The sequence below is a fragment of the Cornus florida genome, unplaced genomic scaffold, assembly GCF_030987335.1.
Source record: "Cornus florida cultivar Cherokee Brave unplaced genomic scaffold, ASM3098733v1 CherokeeBrave_3.0.0_Hap2_Chr05, whole genome shotgun sequence".
Lineage (NCBI taxonomy): Eukaryota > Viridiplantae > Streptophyta > Magnoliopsida > Cornales > Cornaceae > Cornus > Cornus florida.
Genome location: NW_026775575.1, coordinates 83,844,244 through 83,870,126, shown reverse-complemented (window position 1 = coordinate 83,870,126; position 25,883 = coordinate 83,844,244). Strand labels below are relative to the sequence as shown.

The following is a 25,883-nucleotide window of genomic DNA, read 5'->3' as shown; positions in this document are numbered from 1 at the left end:
TCGGTCTCAAAAGAAATTCCTCGACTGAGGACTGAGAAGGCCAAAGAGGATGAAAAAATGGCCATGTCTAAAAAAGAGTGGGATGAGCTCAGGAGTCATTTTGTTTATCTGCAAAGAAAATGATAGGTAATGACTCTTATAAACTTTTGTACTCAATGAAAACAATGAATGAAATGCATATCTCTATGGCTTCTGGTTATTTAACCATCTTTGGTTTTATTCTCTATTGTCTCCCACATTGTAGGATAATAAGTTTTTAAGTATTGGCCATTAATCGGCCGAGGGTGTATTTCCCCGTCAAGATCTTGCAAATGATATGCGCCTCCTTTTAAGACTTTGTAAACCATAAATGGACCTTTCCAATTTGGTGACCATTTTCTATATTTTCGATCATTCACACCCATTGGGAGGACAGTCTTCCAAACCAAGTCACCTTCACCGAAGATTTTGGCCCTAACACGCTTGTTATATGCCCTTGCTACTCGCTTCTTCTGAACTTGTATATGGTTAAGAGCCCTTAACCTTACTTCATCTAGGTCCTCCAATTCGATCAACATAGACTCATTATATTCAGCAGGGGTCAAATTGTTTTGCAATGCGAATCTGACCATAGGTGAGCATGAATGGAGTCACACCTGTGCTTGACCATTGAGAAGTCCTATATGCCCAAAGTGCTTCTAATAACAGTTCATGCCACACCCTAGGGTTATCTTCCACCATTTTTTCAATGATGCCTTTTAGCGTCTTATTAGACGACTCGGCTTGACCATTTCCTTGTGCAAAGTGAGGGGTTGAGTTTAGGAGCTTGATCCCGTACTCTGCTGCAAATGCCTGCACTTCTTTGGCAACAAGGGCTGAACCTCGATCAGTTGTGATTGATTCTGGGATCCCAAATCTATGAATAATATGTTGTTTGATAAACCGAATCACATCTTCTTGGTGCATTGACTTCATGGGCACCGCTTCGACCCACTTGGTAAAGTAGTCAGTTGCCACAATGATAAAACAATGTTGTTTAGAAGAAGATGGATAAACTTTCCCTATCAAATCCATAGCCCAGCCTCTAAAAGGCCATGGTTTTATGATTGGTTGTAATTCAATCGCCGGGGCTCTATGGATTGGCCCATGCCTTTGACATACTTGACATCATTTGGCGTATGTGATGCAATCTTTAAGCATCTCGGGCTAGTAATATGCGTACCTTCTAATCAGCCACTTCATTTTTATTCCAGCTTGGTGAGCAACACATATCCCTTCATAGGTCTCTCCCATTACTTTTATGGCTTCTTTCTTACTGACACACCTCAAGAGTAGGTCGTCTTTGATACTTTTCCTGAATAGGTCTCCATCAATCATTACAAACTTAAGAGCTTTGATCTTTAGCTTCCTGTCAGCCTTAGGGTCTGGATTTTTGAGAAAATTAACGATTGGTGTTCTCCAATCATTCTCATCTATATCCTCCTCCACCTCGATTGCAAAGACCTCTGCCAACAATTCTTCCCTCACCTTGACTGAGGGTAATGATCTTTTCTTTATTCTGATCAAATTCTCAATTATTCCTTCTGGCACCCTAATGCCAGATGTTATTTGAGCCAAATCATTGGCCTCTTTGTTATGTGATCTATAAACATGCTTGACCTTTACATCTGCAAATTCTTGTACTAATTGCATGGCTACAGAGTAAAATGGTTTGAGGTGCCAACTTTGGCACCTGAAATTGCTGGACAACTGACCGATCACTAGACTTAAATCACCTATGATTTCAATAGTCTGTGCCCCCATTTCTAAGAGTATCTCCAGACCAATAATCAGAGCTTCATATTCTGCTTGATTGTTAGAACATTTGAAATCTAGAAAGAAAGAATATGTTGTTTTCCTACCATTTGGTGCAATTATTACAACTCCAGCTCCCCAGACATCATTTGCGCTTGATCCGTCAAAAATTAGAGTCCAAGGAGTTAGCTGAATAACACATAACTCCATTGCATCATAGACTCTCGGATCAACATCCAAGCATGGATAGTCAGCTAGGAAATTAGCAAGTGCTTGGCCCTTAACGGCCCTTTGAGGCACATATTGGAAACTGAATTCCATAAGGGCCAAAGACCACTTGCTTATTCGTCCAGAAATTATTGGACGAGAAACTATATACTTAATTAAGTCAGTGGCACAAATCACATAAACTAATACAAAGCAAGACACATTTTTTCGATTGGCGTATATCGACGATCAACCAGTGTCAAAATACGACTAAGGTAATACACTGCCTGTTCTTTCCCTACTTCATTATCTTGGGCTAACAAACTTCCGATTGACTCATCCGCGACTGAAATATATAACTTCAGCGGCTGTTTCTTCCTAAGTGGCATGAGGACAGGAGGGTTAGCAAGATATTCCTTGATTGATTCAAACACATGTTGGTGATGTTTTTCTCACCGAAAGTCTTCCTCTGATTTGAGCTTTAAGAGCGGAGAAAAGGTATGGATCTTCCCAGCACAGTTTAAAATAAACCTTCCCAAGTATGTGAATTGACCAATCAGTCTTTGTAACTCCTTCTTGTTGCGAGGTGGTTGAGCTTCGATAATCGCCCTAGCTTTATTCTTGTCGACCTCGATACCCCTACGATGCACCAAGAACCCCAGAAAGTTCCCTGCTGTCACTCCAAAGGCGCATTTAAGTGGGTTCATCTTCAAACCATGAGCCCTCATTCTCTCGAATGATTTCCTTAAGTCTGCCAGATGCTTCGCCTTTGTCGCTGATTTCACCATTACGTCATCAATGTACACTTCCATAAATTTCTCAATCATGTCATGGAAGATTGCATTCATAGCTCATTGATAAGTGGCTCCGGCATTCTTCAAACCAAAGGGCATTACTACCCATTCGAAAGTTCTTATAGCTCCCGGACATCTGAACGCCGTCTTGTTAACATCATCCTCTACTATGAATATCTGGTTATATCCTGAATGACCATTCATGAATGACAGAATCTCATTCTTGGAGGCTGCATCAATCAATTGATCGGCCATGGGCATTGGATACTCATCTTTTGGAATAGCTGAATTCAAATTCCTGAAGTCTACGCACACCCTTATCTTTCTATTCTTCTTAACCACTAGAACAATATTGGATAGCCAATCGCAATACCTTATGGTCCGGATGAATCCTGCCTTGAACAACCTCTAAATTTCCTCCCTCACTTTCATAGTCACTTCTGTTGACATACGTCTAGGCGCTTGCTTGAACGGTCTAAAACCTTATTTTATAGGTAGTCGATGCTCAACTGGTTGCCTTGGTAATCCCGGTATCTCAGTGTAATTTCAAGCAAAACAATCCTTATATTCTCTAAGCAACAAGATCAGTTCAACTTTAAAGTCAGGTTCTAGAAGATCACTTATGTAGGTTGGCCGAGGCTCTTCTTCTGCTCCCAAATTGATCTCCAACAAGGGATCCTGAACATCGGCCTTCAGATCCTCTAGCTTGGCTGGAGCTGCATCTAGTTCTTCTAACTGAATAACATCTCGACAATCCCCTAACTCATCTTCTTTTATGATTTCGGCCATATTGGCCGACATATCACTCCACAACATTGCCCGTCTTTCGGCGAGATATGCTCTCAGCCGTGCCATGCTAGCTTTAAATGCTAGCATTTTCTCCTTCTCCTTTTGGGCTTAGTTCATTAATAACCTGTTGTTCATCAACTTCAACTATCGGCCTTGGCTCGCAGATAACACTTGGCCTCGATAGTTCCTTGAATAAATCAGATAAGTCCTCGTCTGTCAGATTTTTCCTCATCGTCGCCTTCTCAGGCTTGCCATACTTGTCACAACCAATGAGCCTCACAGGACCCATTTCCTCCTCATATAAAATTGCATCAGCCACATGGACCCGAGCTTCGAAAGGCTTATTGTCTCCCCATATGACTTGGATTTCATCCCCATCCCAGAAAATCATAAACTGGTGGAGGGTAGAAGGGATGCAGAAATGTGGGTGTAACCAATCATGCCCAATCAAAGCGTTATAAGCCGCCCCTGCGTCCACCACGAAAAATGTAGTCATGGTCTTACATTTTCCAACTGTCATTTCTAAGGTGACCACCTCTCTGGTCCTGGCTCTGCCCCCCGTGAAATTACTGACTGTCAAGTCAGTGGGAATCAAGTCATCTTCCGTTTTTTGCAGCAACCTCATAGTGTTCATCAGAAGGATATTAACCGCAGATCCATTATCTATCAGTGCCCGAGACACTGGCATCCCTTCTAAGAACACCCTAATATAGAGTGGTTTCAAATGCTGAGACATTGCCGCAGAAGGCTTTTCAAAAATCACCCTAGCCGCCTGATCTCTCCCAATAGTCACTGACTCATCATCTCGTGGTTTAGCTCTTATCACAGCGACTTTTTGTTTCTTATCTTCGGTGATCGACTCAGATGGGTTCTCAATAATCTCCGGAACTTCCTGGCCTTCATCATCTATCACCTCGACGTCTCCCTCCATGGCGGAGGGTTGATCAGGCTTAGCCTCAAAAATATGAGGCAAGGTAAGAACCATATTGCAATTCATAATTCCTTCAAACGAACCAAGTTTGATACCTTTTGAACCATCATCCTGGTCATCCAGGTCGAGTTCATCATCACCAAATCCTGCTTCATCTTCAGCTTCTTTCATAGAGGAAGACGCACATTTCTCTTCAGTGCCTTCATTTCCGTCTGCACTATCTTCTTTGGATTTTCTTTTCGGATCACTTTTTGAATCTTACTTGATAAGTTCTCTCCTAAGCAAAGTCACCTTCTCTGGTTGCGGAGTTGAATATTTCTCTTCCATTCTTTTTAACTTAGTTTTCATCCGCTGCCACCGTCTTACTTGAGTGCGAGTCATGAATGCTAGCGGGATATCCGACCCTAGAGAACTTTGGATGACTCACCCTTGACCATCGACCATCGTCAGTGACAGGTGGCTTGACCATCCTTTGCCTATGGTTTGGGTGGTTAACTGATGTCTCAGCCTGGCGAGCCACATTTGAGTTATGCTCCCTAGGTTTCCAGACAGCATGAGTAAGATTCCTTGACCGACTGTTGGAGTTCACTTCTCGCCTTCGCTTATGATACTCATTGGTATTAGACCTTCTATCAGGCCATGTTAATCGACTTGTCACAGGCACCCTAGACGAGGGTGACCTAGGTCTGTTTTCATGACGTGAACTTCCAGGACGTCCCCGAGTGTCGCTATGGAACCTTTCTCGGTCCCTTCCAATGTCTGTCTTGCATTTAGGGCATAATCCTTGCTTGATCAGCACCAGTTGAGCCTCCCGCAACTCCTTTTCTAAGTCATCCTTAGACCTTGGAGTTTCCTTAACTATTGGCTTCTTTCCTTCAGCCTTGCTTTCTCTGTTAGCTGAAGTATCCTCAAAATTAATTCTTCTCTGTGGCCTGCTGGCCATTGAGATTTCGACCATGTTACTGCTGACCAAGGCTGGGAATGGATCGCTGTCAACGCTCATCACCTCTTTCTTCTTCTCCGGGAACTTCCATGCCCCCTTCTCGATCTGTGCCTGAATCACATTACGAAAGACAACACAATTATTAGTTGTGGGATTCCAGGAGTTATGATATTTGCAATACTCTCGACCCTTGATTTCGTCAGATGAAGGTATTTTATGTACCCTAGTGACTTTGATAATTTATCAGACAACAGGTGGTCAAAGATTTGCTCTGCTTTACTTATATCGAAAGCATATTGTTTGCCAGTCTCAAAGATATTCCTTTTGGCTGAAGATGATGAGGGTTAAACACCGCTAACAGTCTCTAAGGGCTTAGCTAAAGCTTTACATACATATGGTTTTTTTGAAATAATTTCAACAGCATCGACTTCTAGGTCATCGTATACTGTATCAACCATGTGTATTTCATAATTAGGGTCCTTATAATAGGTCCCCCGAGAGGAGTTTTTCCTCTCGTAAGATTTTTTCATACTTGGTAACCCTATCGGCTAATTGGAATAAATCTCCAAAATAAGTACCCTCGAACTTCTTTCGTAATTCAAAGTCTAAACCGCTAAGGGCCAAGTTGACAAACTCTTCTTCAGGCAAAGTAAGTTGGCACCTATTTCGTGCTTTCTTAAACCTAGCCAAAAATGTTTCGACATCCTCATTTGGCAACTGATAGATCCTAGATAGGTCGGACATAGAGACTTCTGGTTTTGTCCTATAGAACTAATCATGGAATACATCCTGCATTTGTTGCCAAGTGTGGATGGAATTTGGTGGCAAGTTTAGATAACACTTGAAGGCAGTCTCAGTGAGGGTGTTAGAGAATAGCTTTATTTTATACCAATCGTTGTTACTGAGTGGCCCACATTTTAATGTGAAACGGCCAATGTGCTCAAGAGTTGATTGGTTGCCTTCTCCTGAGAAGATTACAAAGTTTGGCACCCGAAAATTTTGGGGAAGATCCATCCGATCTATCCAGTCAGGAAATGGGTGCCTAAAAGTAGGTCGAGTAGCCCTTTTTAAGGCTGGTCCATACTGTTCTTGTATGACCTCAGCCAACTGCTCCCTAGTCATGACTATAGGTGGGACTTGGTTCTGAAAAGGAACATTGGGCCAAGGGTTATGTCCCTCTTGCCCCCCTGGGTTCGCAGGCTGAGGTGGCAAGACTTGAGGTTAAAAATGAGGAGGTCGACCATTAGGTTGGTCATAATTCCTCTATCTTGGTTGTTGGTGACCATTCACTCCTGGTTTTACTGGATGGACTTGTGGTGGAATTGGAGCTATTGGTCGAGGACCATTAACCATTAGAGGTGGCTGGACACCTCTCTCTGGTTGACCAACTTGTTGAGGAGGAAACTGGTCCACTGGTCTATCATTTAGGTTTTCTAACCTAGGCAGCTGAGCAATAACCTGCCTATCAATACGAGTCACTAAGGCATTAATCACCTCATTCAGCTATTGGAGCTGAGTATTAGTCATGTGGGATGAAGCCACCAATGGCTCCATATTTTTGTTGATTTCCCAAGCGACTTGGCGTTGGGAAGCCTCTACTCTACTTTCAAATCGTGTCACCATATTACTGACACTTTCGGCCGCCATTTGGTGGCTGGCCTGATGTCCCTCCTCATGCTCAGACCCAGAACCTTGCATGATGGGAGCAGGCTGATTTTCTTCCTGATCTTCCCTTTGAGGGTTAGCTTCTCCAGCTGAAGTTTGAGTCTGTGACCTAGTCTCAACGACCATTCACGAATAAAATAAGTGTCCCACCGCCTGATTAGAAGTGTCCCATCAGGCGTGCCAAAGTTGTTTGGCTCACAAAGTGGTCTGAGGTCGCTAGCCAATGAATGACTGACCTAGAACGCGGGCGTGCCAAAGTCCTGATGGACTAGAATATTTCTTGCCAAACTATTCCTATTGGGTCGGGTCATCGACCTAAGGTGATTCAGGCGAAAGTTGGAGAGTAGGAATGACCCTCTCCTTAAGGTTGCTATTGCCTTTAAGAAAGGACTTTAAACATTTAAGATGAATATCAATTAGAAGCAACTTAAACTGAACAATAAATATACCTGAATCTGCAAACCTTTCTTCATTGAACTTGACTGATTACAATGATGAATGAATTACAAACTCTTGATTGAAATGGAAACTAAAGTATTGAATGTTGAAAGATGAACTAAAAATTAAACTGATAGTGCTAAACTGAACGTACTGAAATAAAAGCTAAGTGATAAACTGAACTTGATGAAATAAAAGCTAAGTGCTAAGTGATATGAATGCTAAAGGTTGAACTTTAGAGATGGTCTTGGACCCCCTCCTTATGAAGCTTGAGTGGGTATTTATAGAGGCTTCCACCTGGTTTTGTCCCTTTCAACCGTTTCTCTAGAAATTGATTGGTTGTAAGCTGAAAGTGACTCTTCCTAACTACCTTACTAAGCTGGTCAGGTTGACTAACTTGTACATCCCTCTATAGGAAGATATAAGTATGTTTGACATAGTATTTTTGACTAAGTGGTGCCTTGTCTTTCATGCTTGATGATTTTGGTCTTCAAGCCATTTTCAGCTCTCTGCACCTATCATGTCTGGCTTGATTTGTACATTAGCCTGGAGGCATCTAATTACTGACAATTCTGACTCTCCTCATCAGATGTAGGTAAGAACCTTCCAATTGTAGTTCTGAACTTCTAATATTGTCAAGTTGTCTTTTTCTATTTCAAGCTCTTTTCACGTTTCCAGACCTGACTTGTTGGGTTCTTAAATCATTGGGATTCCAGCCGATCTTCATTTGAATTACCCCAAAGATTCTTCAAGTGATTATGACCCGAGACCCCTGATCATGACCATATTTGGTCATGAGTCTTGATCATGGCCATAGTGACTAAAAATCTTGGTTAAGATTCATGATCATGACCATTATAACCGAGAGTCTTATAATCATTGTGACCGAGAAAAATAACAGTCGAGACTCTTGATCATGGCTGGTTGTGAGCCTTTGGAGAGATTTTGGATCGTGACCATTATGACTGAGAGTCTCATGACCATGACCGTTGTAACTGAGAAAGTTGTGACTGAGAGTATTTTGGCCTAAACTCATGACCATGAGACTGAGACTCTCATAACCATAGTGACTGAGAGGATTTTGACTGAAAACTCATGACCATGACCATCGAGACTGAAAGTCATAACCATAGTGACTGAGAATGTTTTGGCCTAAACTCATGACCATGAAGACTATGAAGATTTTGGCCTAAGTTAATGACCATAGTGACTGAGAAAGTTGTGACTGAGAGTATTTTGGCCTAAACTAATGACCATGAGACTGAGACTCTCATAACCATAGTGACTGAGAGGATTTTAACTGAAAACTCATGACCATGACCATCGAGACTGAAAGTCATAACCATAGTGACTGAGAATGTTTTGGCCTAAACTCATGACCATGAAGACTGTGAAGATTTTGGCCTAAGTTCATGACCATAGTAACTGAGACTCTCATGACCATAGTGACTGAGAAGATTTTGGCCTAAACTCATGATCATGAAGACTGAGAGAAAAATGGCCTAAGTTCATGACCATAGTGACTGAGACTCTCATGACCATAGTGACTGAGAATGTTTTGGCTTAAAACTCATGACCATGAGACCGAGAGTCTCAATCATGGCCGGTTATGAGCTCAAAACCTCATATCAGTTTTAATGGCCTAAAAATTCCACTCTTCTTAATTCTCAATCTTAAATCTGATCACCATGATTAGAAATTAATCTTCTGCCCCGATGATCATGGGTTGACCCAAAATTCGGACCTTGTAATTTCTGACCACGTGGCATGATTGCCTCGAATTATATTTTAGGTGTTAACATTTTCTTTTATTATTTTAAAAAGACCAAAAAATCATTTTCATTTCTTTTGCCGAGTTGTAAGAGGTAACAAGAAGCAAAAAAGGTAGACAATTTCCAATCCTTGTTTCAAGAAAGAATTGTGTGTTTAACTGTTTATAAATAAATAAATAAATAAAAACGTTTGAAATTAAACCAGGCGCTATCTTTTTTCACTAACGAATCACCTGCTGTCCGTTTAATCCCATCAAGCACCAGTGGTAGAATAGTACCTTGCCACGGTACAGACCCGGGTTCGATTCCCTACTGGTGCAACCCAGCCTTTCATCCTATTTTGCTATTCCTCATAGCCATATATGTGCTTTTCATTCAAAAGATTGAACTCAAACATGCGCAATCAATTGATTTTTATATCAACAATAATAATTATTTGACAAGAAATATCAAAAAATAATCAATTGATTTTTTAAAAACTGATACGAAAACCGAAATAAGTCTCTCTATCATCGAATGCAATAAGTAAATTTTTTTTTATTTTATTTTATTTTTTATTTTTTTTTTCCCTCCACTTTACATATCACTTTTTAAAGTTGTAGAAAGTAATACTACATGTTAATCATTAAGCCAATAATGATGACAAAAAAATATAATAATAAAAACAAATTGAAGAGATTGGCCTTATGCCTGTCACCCCAACAATGGGTTTTGGCCTATTGGCTCTTCTATTAATAGTTGTTTTATTTTCAGTCACTGTAGCATATGTAAAATGGCTCCCCTCTCTCTCTCTCAAAACTCTCTCTTCATTGAAGGGCTCATTTATTTCTCTCTCTCTCTAGACACCCTCTTTCTTTAGACTGCTTTTTGGCTACTATGTAACTTTTCCACGTACTTGATTGACGTTTTCGATGCCTTACACTTTTGTTGAGGAGATCTAGAGTGAAATTAATAAGTTGTTTTGGTTAAGTTTTGGGAAATTATTTTTCACCGTAAAAGATTTTCTTTGAATTTGGGACTACCAACAGTAAAAAACATAGAAATATTTTTCAAAAAATGTTTTACGCTCAAACAAAGAGAGCCTTAAATGTTGTATCTTCTCTCTTCTGAGATCTTTAAACTCTGGCACAACATGCATAGTTACTATAGAATACACCATCAGTTACTCTAGGAATGCCAATGAATCAAGTTGTTCATGAATAACTACTATAGAATACACCATCAATTACTCTAGGAATGCAAATGAATCGAGTTATTCATGAATAACTTAGAATCGGCTTGTTTGAAGCTCGGTTCAAGCTCGTTTGTTAAGCAAACGAGCCTACCTTGAGTTCGATTTTTAGGCTTCGCCGATCCCAAACAACATTGAGCTCGTGAACACATTTAAAAATATAAGTATGTATAGGCTGATGAACTTAAGCCAATAAACATTTTCATGGACATTAAACTCGTTTATGTTCATGAAGAAGCCAAAAGATCTTTAACACGAGCTCAAATGAATTTTGTTGCTTAACGAGCTAAGTCCGAATTTTTAAATATATATATATATATATAATGACGAGGTGAGTCCGAACTCAACTTTTTGAATTCGTCACAATCCCAAGCCAAGCTCAAACTGAGCTCACAAATAAACAACCAAATTTGAATATGCTTAAATCGACTCAATTCATTTGCAATCCTTGTTAACCCATCCTTTCAAACAAAGCACCTAAACAGCCTTAGAGCATCCACAGCTCAAGCTATAAGTAACCATTGGCTTGCGCTGCGCGCTTGGTGGGGCTCACACGGTCACACAGTATACACTCCATTTTCCAGCTATAATAATGGAGTGGAAATTGACAAGGGCCTAAACCTGTAATTTTCTTCACACAGTTATACACTCCATTTTCCTTGTTTATGCTCCATTTTTTTTTTAATTTTAAATAATGTAGTGGTATGTGATGGGGTAATATAGAATAAAATAATACGTGGGAAATCCAAATAGGAGGCGTGAGACTCTAAGTAAAAGAATTGGTTGCAGCATAAACAATAATTTTTTAGTAATGCTAGTAATGCTATTTAAGCGAGTTGAGCAGAATTTTTTGATCCATCAGACAATCAATAGTGTTCGATCAGAGTGCTGTTCAATTTTTCAGCTTTAAAATAATTTTCAAATTTTTTATACCTTCCTAACAAATTCCCACCCTCACTTTTTTTTAGGAATTTTGAAATAAATAAATAATTTGATGGTGTTTGAATGTAAATTTGTATAATGATTAGTCATTATAAACTCTTTTATTTATTTATTTAAAGGTGTTTGAGCCTTCAAATATGTGGTTCTCTCTTCTTCATCTGAGATCCCACGTAGTCCCTTTTTTTTTTTTTTTTTTTTAAATTTCGCGAGTCATTTTATCCTTTCACCATCAATATTATCAACTGCTTCTTAGTTTTTTTCCTCCCATTTTAAGACTATCTATTGATAAGTTAATATTTTAATTAAGAATAAGTTTAACTCAAAATTTTTATTTTTTTTTAAAGATTCAATCTTTATATATTAAAACAATCTAATGACTTCAAATATACCTCGATTGAGGTGTTTTCATTCAAAAATTCAATCTTTACTCATTAAAAATACTCTTTGTGACTTTAAAAGAAAATCAAATAAGTTTAACTCAAAACTCTCATTTTCTTTAAAAGATTCAATCTTTATACATTAAATCTCTGGTTGTTAGAAGCTTTGATTCTAAATATTTGTAGGATAAGTGAATTGGGACTTATGTGGTGTTGGGAGCAACACATCAGGTTGGAATTGGATCAAGTTTAAACAAATTTTCATAAAAATGTTTGTACTTTAAAAAAGTCGAACTTTAGACTGGATGTTTTTCGAGACCAACGTCAAGTTGTTATTCACATGAGCCAACCCATTGAAAACATAGCATTAGATTAATTATGTTCTATTATTATTATATTTTTTATGAACTGTTGTTAGTCTTCTCAAATCAATAAACTCATGCTATAATGCTTTAAATATATAATAATAATAATAATAATAATAATAAAACCAATAGGAGTGGATGATACTTACCAAGTGAATTGCTGAGAAGGACAACAACTTATTCTAATTTATCTGATAAAAAAAGTAAGGATAAAAGGTAAAGAAAGGTGCTAGCAAAGTGAAAAGGAAAGGAATCCATGTATATCATTATCATAAAACAATGACTGATATATTTGATTATATTATAAAGTAAAAAGATAAAGTAATCTTCTTTAATTAATTACAATTCGTCCATGGGATTCCCCTCTTTAAAGAAAATTTTGTGACAAATCCAAAATATATATATGTTTTTGGATTAGTTGTATATACGAGGCTGTCATTGTTAATGGAATATATAAACCACGATCTTCATGAAAGTTAACTTAGATATGACTTAATTATAACCACAATGTTTGATTAAGTGCCCTTGTGAATTGCTGGACACCATCACTTTGTAGAGATTTATGTATAATGTTCCTTGTCAATCTCATCAAAAAAAGCTACTGCTCCTTTCGCTGGTCATTTCATTGTTTCTCTTGTTTAATGCACATTTTTCTTAATATTTTGAATGGTTGAGATCATTTCAGATGTAGAATTGATTGTACCCATTTGAATCGTCAAAGGCCAAACATGCATGTTGACATGTTTTTTGGATCAATGTCGAAATTTTTTTTATGTATGTTTCTTCAAAATCAATGACATACTCCTATATGAATCCTCTAGGTACAAGTCGGGCCTTCTAGCACTAAATAGACCCATCCGAACAAGTCTTCTTCTTCTTCCTTCGTTTTTTTTTTTTTTTTGAATAACAAGTCACCCATTCCCATTTACATCCTACTGCGGACTTTCCAAGAGGCAAATCGACCAAATCCCATGTTTGAGTTTTGGTTACTGTGTCTTCTAACCCTGTGTGGCATGCAACAAGCAATGAAAGAGGAGTTAGATGTATTCTAGGGTTTGGGTTAGCCGTCTTCACTTACCCTTATTACCATTGTAATACCCCAATAAAAAAATAAAATAAAAATAAAAATAAAATTAATTTGGGTAGTATAATTTAATTTTAATTTGTTATGATTTATATATGAATATTTTATGAAGTGACTTATTTTGTGAAATCTATGTGTCGGATTAAAGTCTACAAATTAATTTGTAGTAGCCAAGTGAATGAAGAAAGAAAAAGAAATAATAATAATAATAATAATAATAATAAAATAAATACATAAGGATGAGCATGTGTTAGGCGTGGGTGATACTGTGCTTGGGTGGGTGGACTGAATGTAATGGAAGTATGTTTTCAGTGATTATGTTTTACATATAACCATAGGTGTGTTATATTTTAATGGCCAAGCTTTCTTAAGAAACTATATATTTGGTTGGTAGATATAGGGATGAGTACTTAAGTGGTAATATCACGCATCTGTACCCTTTCCCTGGTGGTTGTCCACTTGTGGCATAAAACATATATGTGTTGTATTTAAGTATTGTTGGCTTATTGGAGAAAGCTTTAACAAGTACTTTGTCTTGTAGGCATGTGCTTGTGATTAGTTAAACAAGGAAGTTAAATGAATTAATTTAAAGAGGTGACCTGTGTGGGTGTTGTACATGTTCGTTGGGTGTAGTGCAGTGGATTCATACTGATACTTCTACTGTGTGTAAATATATATTATTATTTCAGAATAATGGTAAGGCCTAAGCTTACCAGAAGAAACTATTTGCCAGCAAAATTTTCAAACACACCCACACTAGACACGTACTATAAATACAATATTATGATGGTATTGAAGTTTATCACGAAAACCTCTTTAGTCGGCTGGTGTAGAGAATGCATAAGAGGGATTTTGAAAGAGAAAAAATAGAGAGGAAGAGAGGGACGAAGACAAGGGAGTGAGAGGAAGAGAGAGAAAGACAAAGACGAAGAGGAGGAAGTGAGAAAGGAAGAGAAAGAACCAGGAAATGGGTTTCGGTAAAAGGAAAGCTAAGGAAAATTCTTGTAAACAGTTTTAAAGGCCAGGAGAAGGAGTTGACAACTTCAACATTTCCAAGAGATAAGTAGATAATTCAAGAAATAACCAAGGTGAGTGTACTCGCTGGAAGTTTTATACTTGGATGTGTTTCATTGAAGTATTGAAGCTGTTTATGTGAATTGAAGATGAATATATATATATATATATATATATATATATATATATATATAATTTGATTAAATTATATAAGGTCAATACTCTGGACTGGAAAGAGAGTAATATATTATATAAGATCCATACTCTGGCCTGGAAGGAGAGTATTACATTAAATAAGGTCCATACTCTGGCCAAGAAGGAGAGTACTATATTTAAATAAGGTCCATACTCTGGCCAAGAAGGAGAGTACTATATTTAAATAAGGTCCATACTCTGGCCTAGAAGGAAAGTACTATATTTTAAATGCCTGTAAAGCTGGGAGTTATAAGTTATGAAGTTAAATTGAAATTATCAGATAATATTTGTTTATATTATTCTGATGCAGTAGTGTTACATTCACTGGGCTTTAAGCTCACTCCTTCCATATCTATATTTTTAGGTACAAGGTTGGGTCGCTACTGCCAGGTCTAGAATCTTGAGTGGGAATTTGGAAAAGAACAATAGAAAGTCTTTTGTTTAATATTTAAATATTGTAGTAGAATTTAATAGTGTAACTTGTCGTTAATGCTCTAGTTTGATAGAATTTGCATAACAGGCCTATAGTTTGTTTTAAATTTGTAAACTGTTAAATAGGTACTCTGATGTAGGATGACGTCATGGTTGAATGAGGTTAATACAGATGGTTAGATGCATTCCAATTTGTTCAATTCATTAAATAATGTAAATTGGCTTGGGGTGTGTCAACCATATATATCATTATCTTATAAAACAATACTTAGGTCCTCAATAGTGAGAATGTACACCATACTGAACGTTCATGTGGACCAATAATAAATGGACACATTTTTTTTTTAATTACCAAATCATAGATGGTAATCAAATCACCATTTCTGATTCGATATGTGTGTGTTTGCCCCACCATATTGAATTTGGTAATTAAGGATGACATGTCTATTTATTATTGGTTCACATCAACAGTGAGTATGGTATATATCATCACTAGTGAGGACTTAAGTATTGTTCTATCTTATATGGTAATGACTTGCTCTCCACACATGACATCTCCTATATAAACCCCCATGTATTCTTGTATTATTCACACATCAATATAATATCATATTTATTCTATCTCTAATTTCTAATATGGTATCAGAGCCACTTTTCTCTCTTTCATTTTTTTTTAGGTTCTTAAAATTCTCGGTGTGGTTCCAATAGCCCATCAAGAACATATATTCTGCCTAGCATCCGAAACAGGTCCTCAATAAGTTCTTTCGTCATTTTGATCATATCCAATGAAAGTACAGGCTTTGACTATTCCGACGCCACCAGAAAAGGCTAAAAACAACAACGCATATGCCTTCATGCTCCGCCAGAAGATTTTTGCACTCCTTTTTGTTCTTCAGTGCCACCACTTCCATCCAAGCATGCATATGTGCCTGCACGCACCATATATATAGCATTACAATTAGAGTGGTGGAAGGGCGCGGCGGGATGAGTGGTGGTGGTGGTGAAGCACTATGGGCTTTCTTCCTCTCTTTTTTTTGCAATTACAATATATATATATATATGGATAATCGAATAGGTAGAGAAAGGAGATACAGAAATGGAGTGATTTGGTGGGTTTTGTTAGATTAATAAATGGGGTCATTTTAGTCATTTAGGATTATTGATATTTTGTATAAAATGGTATTAAAAAAATTGGGGTAAGTGGGTCAATTCGCATGTATCAAAGCTCAAAAAGTAATTTGGTATGTAATTGAAAGTTAAAATCAAAATGTTCGTCTACGTAAATTTGACCTAACTTGAAAGGGTGTCATAATAATTTATCCTTATTTACCAACAGGCATGTGGCCTACCGGTACAAGACTCCTATTTTTCAAAAGGAGGTCAGTGGTTTGAACCTCAGTGGAGGCAGTATGTGTGAGTCTCAAGTTGGAAAAAAAAATAAAAAAATAAAAAATAAATTACCCTTATTTGTAGCCACAAAGTTTGATCACGTGCCCTTGTGAAGTACTGCACACCACCACTATGTAGACATTTATATTTAAGCTTGTCAATCAAAAAAAAAAAAAAAAATTACTATTGGTCATTTCATTGGTCCTTCTGTTTAAGGAAGGTTTCTCTTAATTTTTTCGAACGATTGAGATCATTTCAATAGTAAAATTAATTGTCGAAGCCTGATCCGTTTGGATCGTCAAACGGTCAAACATGCATGTTGACATTTTTTCTGGATCAATTTTGAAATATTCCTTTTTTATTAAAAGGGACAATTTTTCAATTGAAACGACCCAACGAGATATATAGAGTAATACAGAGCTCTCTAATTACAAGAATACGAGTTCTCTACATCTAACAACTTGATTGAAACAAATATTAAATGATTTATTTAAAATATCAAAGAACCGATGAGTGTTTGATAGGGTTTTGTTGAACGATTATACCCGATCAATATATAGAAGAAATTCCTAATCTAATTAGGTGGTATAGGTTGGGCGGGAAATTTGGCGGTCTTTTTTTATTTTTCCACCAAGGCAAGAAGCAAGATTCAATACATGAAACAATCTGCTCAAAGCTAATAGTAAGTTTAGTCTAATATTTGAGCCCCCACTTTGATTTATCTTTAACCCAACCTGAAATAAAATTAATTCGAGCCCAAAAGCTTCTTGAAAGGGTTTGGATATTGTTGCTTGGGCTGGGCTATCTTAATTTAAGCCCAAGTTTTTCTTGAAAGGGTTTGGACATTGTTGTTTGGGCTAAGGGTCTCGGCATTGTTGCTTGGGATGGGTTTTGGGAAAAGAATTTCTCAATTGGATCTCAATTTTGGTTGTGTTTGGACATAGGTGTCCAACAACCCAAGCCTAACTTGGGCCCTTATCTATAAAATTAATATCACTGATTGGCCAATTATCAAAGGATCTCAATTCTGGCTATGTTTGGACATAGGCATCCAACAATCCAAGCCTAACTTGAACCATTTTCTATATTATTAATATCGGTGTTATTATTATCAACTAATGTATCCAACATTTATTTAAAATAGTAATAGTTAGGGAGAAGACAGAGACTATTTTTATCCATCATTGACTAAAAAATTCTTGTTGGACACTGCTGATTCATTTTAACACTCGTGATTAGTAGAATGGTAATCTACTTTGTTTCTTGTCATAATTAGGGAATGAAATATTGTTAGTTGTTGTATCAAAAGTTACTTGATTTGCTCTTCATTCGAAAGATTCAAGTCAAATACATATACATATATCTCAGTCTTGACTGATACAACAATTACTTAAAGTTTTAAAGCGGTTCTTTTCTCTTTTGAGATCTTTAAACTCCTCCTTCGCACAATATGCATAATTACTATAGAATAAACACCATCAATTACTTTAGGGATGTAAATTAACCGAGTTTTTCATGAATAGCTTAAAATCGACTTGTTTAAAGCTCGATTCGAGCTTATTTGTTAACTAAACGAGCTGAGCTTGAATTTGATTTTTAAGCTTCGTTGATCCTGAACAATATTGGGTTTCGTGAACGCATTTATAAAGATAAGTTTGTATAGGTTCATTACTTAAGCCAATAAACATTTTCATGAATTTTAAGCTTGTTTATGTTCTTTAAGAAGCTATATGATCTTTAATACGAGCTTAAATTGAGTTCAAACAAATTTTGTTATTCAACGAGCCAAGTCCGAACTCAACCTTTTGAGTTCGTCACGATCTCGAGTCAAACTCGAACTGAACCCACAAATAATCAAATCAAGTTCGAACAAGATTAAATTCGGCTCAATTCATTTACAATCCTAGTTAACCCCTCGTTCCAAATAAAGCACCTAAGTAGCCTTAAGAGCATCCACGGCTCAAAGTCAAGTGCCATTGGCTTGCACTATGACGATACATACACTTGGTGTGGGCTTCTCCACATGACCCACACCAAGTTATACACTACATGGGAGGGAGTGGCAACTGATAAGGGGCCAAACCTATACTTTTCTTTTTAAAAAAATTAATGTAATAGTGTGTGATGACGTGTAATGATGTATGATAAAATAATAAACAGGAAATCCAGAGAATAGGTATCTCTACACACTTTTTATAGTGTAGCATCAATATCCACGTTGGGATGGGCCTAACCTCCACTGGGTTATCTTTAAAATGATAAATTTGACATATCTCTTAATAATTTACTGTTTTTCTTTTCTTTTATTATTTTTAAAAAAGACCAACAAATCATTTTCATTTCTTTTGCCGAGTTGTAAGCGGTAACAAGAAGCAAAAAAAGGAAGACAATTTCCAATCCTTGTTTCAGGAAAGAATTGTGTGTTTAACTGTTTATAAATAAATAAATAAATAAAAACGTTTGAAATTAAACCAGACGTTATCTTTTTCCACTAACTAATCATATCTGCACTCCAATTCATCCCATCAAGCACCGGTGGTAGAATAGTACCCTGCCACTGTACAGACCGGGTTCGATTCCCGGCTGGTCTTCATTCAAAAGATTCAACTCATTTTAAGAGATCTTTGTTGAAAAAAAATTGTATCATTGCCAATGGTTTGTCTTTCCTAAACCCAAACTTGCACTCTTATCTATTAAAAATGAACACCACCTCTTATCAATACTGAAATTGTTTTCTACCACTTTCTTCCTCAATACAAAACATTTTATCAAAACTAATCTTCCTAAAGCAATGAAACAAATTTACAGCAAAAAAACTATTCGTTTTGTTTTAACGAATAAAAGTTCAATCCACCCAAATTCAAAAGCTATGCAAGACGAAAAAAAAAAAAGGTTTATTAAATTTGGAGGGCCTTAATAATTTTGATGCTAATTTGATTTACAGTGAAGGAATAGAGACACTGTGGTTGGTTGGATCAGAAGAATTAGAAAGAAGTTGGATGGAACCTAGAAGATACTTACAATGATAAAGCAGAAATAAGAAGATGATAGAACCAAAAAAGAAAGAATGATGAGATATTGTTTTAATGGGTGTGATATAGGGTTATTTTAGTCATTTCCTTTATAAAAAGAATAAAATTAGAGCTCTTGAAGGGTAGCTCCCAATTGTAAGATTTATAATAGGATAAAGTGTGAAAAAACTCTTAATTATATTTAAATTTGTAAATAATTCTCCTGAACTATGCTTTATGTATAAAATTTCTTAAATTATCATATTTAGTTTCAAAATACTCCATTGTCTTACCTATTTTTCATTAAATGACCATAATACCCTTGATATATTTTTCTTGTTAAAATAAATTATGAAAAAAATTCATACTAATTTGATGAAATATTCTCTATTAAATTTACATAAGTTTGCCATTAATTTTTTTAATTAATTATTTAAATAAAAATCTAAAATATAAAATTTTGAAACAATTTACGTAATTTCTTAATTTTCATGAATTTATTACATTAAAAAGAAGATATTTTTTATTTACATAATTTATTAATTTTTCATGAATATTGTTTAAAAAAGAAGATACTTTTTATACTAATTTTTTATTTTTTTTATTTTAAAGTGAGTATAATAAGTTTTATTATAATAAGTTAATCATTTTAGAAAATGACAGCTACAAAATTTTTTTTTTTTAATCAATTGATACTAATTATAAAATTAAGGTAAATGGTATAATTAATATTTAAATAAGAGAAAATAGAATAAATAATAATTTAATAAGAAACGACAAATTTAATAATAAAGGGTAAAATAACCTTTTGTGATGGGTTTGTCCTTAATTGTAACAAATTAATAGTTTAGGAGGACAATCTTTAATTCAGTGGGTTACTTGCAAAAAGCCAATAATTCAGAGGTTGTTTTGCACTTTACCCTTTATAATATGGTAACAAAATTACCAACAGGCATGTGGCTTAGCGGTATAAGGCTCTTACTTCTCAAAAGGAGGTCAGGGGTTTGAACCTCAGTTTGAGAATTCTTTCAGACAAAACTTGCTACTGATCGTTTATGTGGTCCAATTATAAATACACAAATACAATTGCAAAATCAAGAAAGTGATAAATAAGTCATTTTGGAAAAAAATCAGTCACCCTCTCTACTTTTCTTATTTATCACTTTTATTTTTGTAATTCCAGACAATGTGTACATTTGTAATTGAATCACATTAGCTGTAGTAGGAATGATCTACTCACCAGTGAGTAGGCAAGTCTTGTCCAATTCTTTATGGTGAATTGTTCAATTTTTCAATTTTAAAATTAATTTAATTTTATTTTATTATGAATAATAATTCAATAATTAAATTCGACAGTTACCAAATTCAATTTATGTAAGTAGGTAGTAAGTAGTAGGTCCCATCATATGATGTCACATGCTCATTTGATGGGATCCATTACCCAAAAACAAACAAAAACAATTTGATGCTATTTTTTTTTTTTTTTTTTAATCCTAATTAATTTGATGATACTTGAATGTGGATTTTTATAATGATTAGTCATTATAAACTCGTTTTTTATTTAAAGGTGTATGAGCCTTCAAATTTGTAGTTATCTCTTCTTCATCTTATGTGGTTTTCTAATTTGACTGATTAAATTGATATTCATTGATTTGTTTGCAACTCATACCATGATGCTTTCAATATATATATATATATATATAACCAATGGGAGTGGAGGATACCTACCAAGTGAATTGCTGAGAAGGACAACAGCTTATTATAATTTATCTTATAAAAAAGGTTAGAATAAAAGGTAAAGAAAGGTGCTAGGAAAGTGAGAAGGGGAGGAATTTATGTATGTCATTATCGTCAAAACAATGACTGATATATTTGATTATAATATATGATAGAAAGATCAAGTAATTTTCTCTAATCAATTACAATTCTTCCATGGGATTCACTGCATCATTGAAATTTTTATGACAAATCCAAATATGTTTGTGGATTAGTTGTATATTATTATTTATAACCACAAAGTTTGATTAAGTGCCCTTGTGAAGTTCCCATCAGTGGTGCTGGACACCACTTCCCAGACATTTATGCATAAGCTTTTAACTGGTCATTTCATTGTTCCTCTTGTTAAAGGACGTTTCTCTTAATTTTTTGAATGGGAATTAATTGTCGAAGAAGCATGTATGATTCGTTTGAATTGTCAAAGGATTAAATGGACATGTTGACATGTTTTATGAATCAATGTTGAAGTGTCTAATTTTTATCATAAATGACAATTTTTTAACTGGAATGACCCAACAAGAGTATGAATTCGGAAGCACTTGTATACAGTAACGAAGAACTACCTCGTTATAAGAGTATGAACTCTTTATATCTTATAACTTGATTGAAAGAAGTATTAAAAAATTTATTTAACATTTCAAAGATCTCAAAAAACTGTTTCAACAATATATAAATGTAGATAACTCTCTCAACAGCATTACTAATTTTTTTTCATTCTTTTTTTGGTCAACAAGTATGCATAGAAAAAATTTGTCATTAACTCCCCTTAAATGAGCATATTTAGGCTAAAAAATAATCCAGAAATAATGAGGAAAGTGAAAAGGGTAGAAATTATTGTCTATTATTATCATCTAAAAATGATTGATATATTTGATTATAATATATAGTAAAAACATAAGAGTAATCTTATTTTTTTTTATATTTTTTTGAATGGTTGAGATTGCACTGAAGAGGAGGATCTCAAACTCAAAATGACAATGTTACTGCCCTGGCCCCACACTAACACATTTAGATGGACGGTTGTTAGAGGTTCTTATCAAGTCTGAACCGGATTGAAAAAATTATGAATTTTGATTATTATTTTTTTCCATTAAAGCTAAAGAGGTCTCTGTGATGCTTTTTCTTAAGATAGATAGATAATATTACTAAAATGGCTCAGTGCGACCCACTTCATACAACAAACCACAATCACAATTCAACACTAATCGATTCTAAAGCTTGGTAAGAACGAATTCATAGAAACACAAATTAAAAAAAAAATTTAATATCTTCCATTACAGAAGGAAACCTTATACATATCTATTTGAATTCGTGTATAAAATAGACCCAATCGGAAAGCTCATCGGAAAGCTCTAATGGACCCCCGTTTTTCCCATGTTGGAGAAGTCCCGGTGCCACTTGATCCAATTCTTCTACGAGTACTTTTAACCCAAACTTTCTTCAAATTTTTGATCATCAATGGACTTCCCCTGTTTTTCCCCAAACCTCTCTCCACTGCCGCCCCATCAAATTCATCTTCAAGATCCCTCGCCAATTTTCTCCCAACATCCAAATCCCCATAATTGCCCTCAACAATGAATTGCCTCCGCCTCCGCTTTGTGATGATTGGAGCCGGAGGCGGGGACGGGTTCACGACAAAAGATGAACAGTCCGTCCAACTTGAACCAAAATTCTCTGCAATTCTTATTGTTTTTGAAGAATCCTTCTCCAACTTCTTGCTCGGACTTCCCCTACTTTGCCCCAAATTACTCTCCGCCGCCTCTTCAAATTCATCCCAAAGTTTTCTTGCTAAATTACGCCCAACACCCAAGTCCTCATCATCGCCTTCATCAACCAAAGTCAAGAAAGCAGGAGGTGGGGACGGGCTCAAGTCTTGATCCGGTGAGCCCTTGGTGGATGTGCCGATCTGATCGGTGGAAGCGGCCCCTTGCTTTGTTTTATTAAGAAAGTTCTGACGCTCCGCTTGGAGTTTCTTGATTTTGCCCTCGATCCGTTCTGGGAGGCGGTGGCGCTTGGATCTGACGCCACCCATGGACCAGTGAGTTTCTTCGGCCGACGATGTCAGTGGGTCGAGAACGGGGAGTGATGGGTCGACTCGTTCATCGTTCAGCTTCACATGTCGTAGGGCTATCACCATAGCTGATTTTTGGAGAATTAGAACTCTTTAGTCGAAGAGTGAATGGTTGCGGTTGTTTAACGCCATATATAGAAATTTATATTCCTGATATAATAATAATGACTGTTGTGGTGTAGTTTGGGCGGGAATTTTGGCGCCCTTTAAACAAACTATTCAATTTTGGTACCAAACACTTCTGGAAAGGGTTTGTACTTGAAAGGGTTGCTTGGAATTCGTTTGGGAGAAAATTTCTCAATTGGATATCAATAGTGGTTGTGTTTGGACATAGGTGTACAACGACCCAAAGCCTAACTTGAACCCTCTCTTATATTATTAATACGGGTATTAGTATTATTATCAACTAATGTGTTCATCATTCATTTAAATAGTCAGAGAGAAAAGAGACTATATTTTTATCCATAGACTAAAATACATTGGTGATTAAAGTAGCGCAAAACAATAATAGTTAATAAATATTAATAACTTGAAACCTAACACAAGTCTGTAGGTGCAATTTCTTACACCCGAACACCTAAAAAGATTAATTATGGAGAACACAAAGAAAAAATCAAGAAGGCAACAAACAAATCTTTGAGAGAGTAGCAATATTGGGAATTAGATGCCTCTTCATCTTTGTTTAGACTTTATTTATAAATTTTTACTTAGAAATTTACATGGAATTGTTTCTTGGCTTTTATTTCCAAACGTGGGTAATTATGCCTATAGATCGCGCATTCAACTTTATTGCAGACGTTATGGAATTCGAGCCTTGTCAAGATTGGGCCGTTCATTTAGCCTTTGTATTAAGTAGAACTTCTTTTGCTTTAATTGGGCTGAGCTGGTACACGCGTAAGGCTTCTTCTGTTGGACTTATAACTGATTGTGGGCTTTTAGTTACCTTAATTTGATTGTGGGCTACTTTTTATCGCCACGTGGTGTTTTGTAATTGGCGGGATTTTTTTACTCCACAAAGTCTAACACAGCTAGGATGTTCACCCAGACTACCAACCAACCAACTAGAAGTCGGTGTAAAATGAGTATTTTGAAATTGTTCATATTTTGTAATGATAAGAGAAAAATTAATATGAGGTTGACTTGTTCTACTTTAATATTATTATTACTTCTGAACGCGAAAAATAGATAGTGAATCCATATTTAAATGGTTTCATGTATCATCATCATGCAAGTGTGACCACTGGTTTCTATTTTTTTATTGCTGTCGCTTGGAAATTGAAAGGTTTAGCTGAATTTTTTTTTAAACTCTTATTATATTATATATATCTAAATTATCAACCACCTCTCAATTAAGCGGGGATAGCTCAGTTGGGAGAGCGTCAGACTGAAGATCTGAAGGTCACGTGTTCGATCCACGTTCACCGCATTTTAAACTTTTACAAAGATTACCCTTGGAGTTCTCTTCTATGTAGGATATGTGAAATCCTTTCTGTTTGAACTCTATGGTTTGTATTTTTTTTTTTTTTGGTCCAACTCAATGCAAGTGCTTGCGATTGGATTTCTCTCCTATGTAAGTGATTGTGCTTGGATTTATGAAATCTTCTATTTCTCTTGGATTTATGAAATCTTATTCTCTTGGAAATTTATGGTAATTTTTTATTTTTCCAACTCTATGTAAGTGCTTGTGCTCGGATTTATTAAATCTTATTCTCTTGAAACTCTATGGTAATATTTTTACTCTTATTTTAGTAGTTCGTTCTCTTGGAATTCTAACTCTATGTAAGTGCTTGGATTTATGAACTCTTATTCTCTTGGAACTCTATGATTCTATATCAACTCTAAGTGTAGCCTCTTCACATTGAAAGAATTGATGGATCGATCAGTATCATACATCTTTTGCAGGAAAAGAAAAGGGTTGATAATTCTGATTCAATCTACTTTGTTTCTTCTCATAATTAGAGATTGAAATGTTGTTAGTTGTTGTATCTGAAAGTTACTTGATATGCTCATTCATTCAAAAGATTCAACTCAAACACATATGCATATATCTTAATCTCGAGTCATGTGACAATTACTTGAAGTTTTAGGCTCCGTAAAATATTTTTCTTGTAAAATGTTTTCTAAGTAACACTTTTTCATATAGAATGTTTTCTTCATATTTTGTTTTTCACTGTCTGGCAAAGGCTTTGAAAATATTTTTCAAAAATTATTTTTTGTGTCTAACTTCTAAAAGTATTTTTGGATTAAAATCAAAATTCTTATTTGAGTCATTGATTATTCAATTTTTCTCTTAATATCACTTGGTCCAATTATTTTTATATCAACAATAATAATTATTTGACGAGAAATATAAAAAATAATCAATTGATTTTTGAAAAAATGATACGAAAACCAAAATAAGCCTCTCTATCATTGAATGCAATAAGTGAGTTCCTTTTTTTTTTTCACTTTACATATCACTTTTAAAGTTGTAGAAATATTTTTCAGAAAAAGTTTTACGCTCAAACAAACAGAGCCTTTATGTTATGTCTTTTCTCTTCTGAGATCTTTAAACTCCTCCTAGGCTCAACGTGCATAGCTACTATATAATACACCATCAGTTACTCTAGGAATGCCAATAAATCGAGTTGTTCATGAATAACTACTATAGAATACATTACCAATTATTTTAGGAATGCAAATGA

The 25,883-nt window shown here is 35.6% G+C and overlaps 1 non-coding gene across 1 annotated transcript; it reads left to right on the top strand.

Annotated features, from left to right (window-relative positions):
• The first annotated feature begins 24,552 nt into the window (after nucleotides 1-24,552).
• TRNAF-GAA (transfer RNA phenylalanine (anticodon GAA)) lies at nucleotides 24,553-24,625 on the top strand. Its single transcript has one exon. It is a non-coding gene; the product is annotated as a tRNA-Phe (tRNA).
• The last annotated feature ends 1,258 nt before the right edge of the window (nucleotides 24,626-25,883 follow it).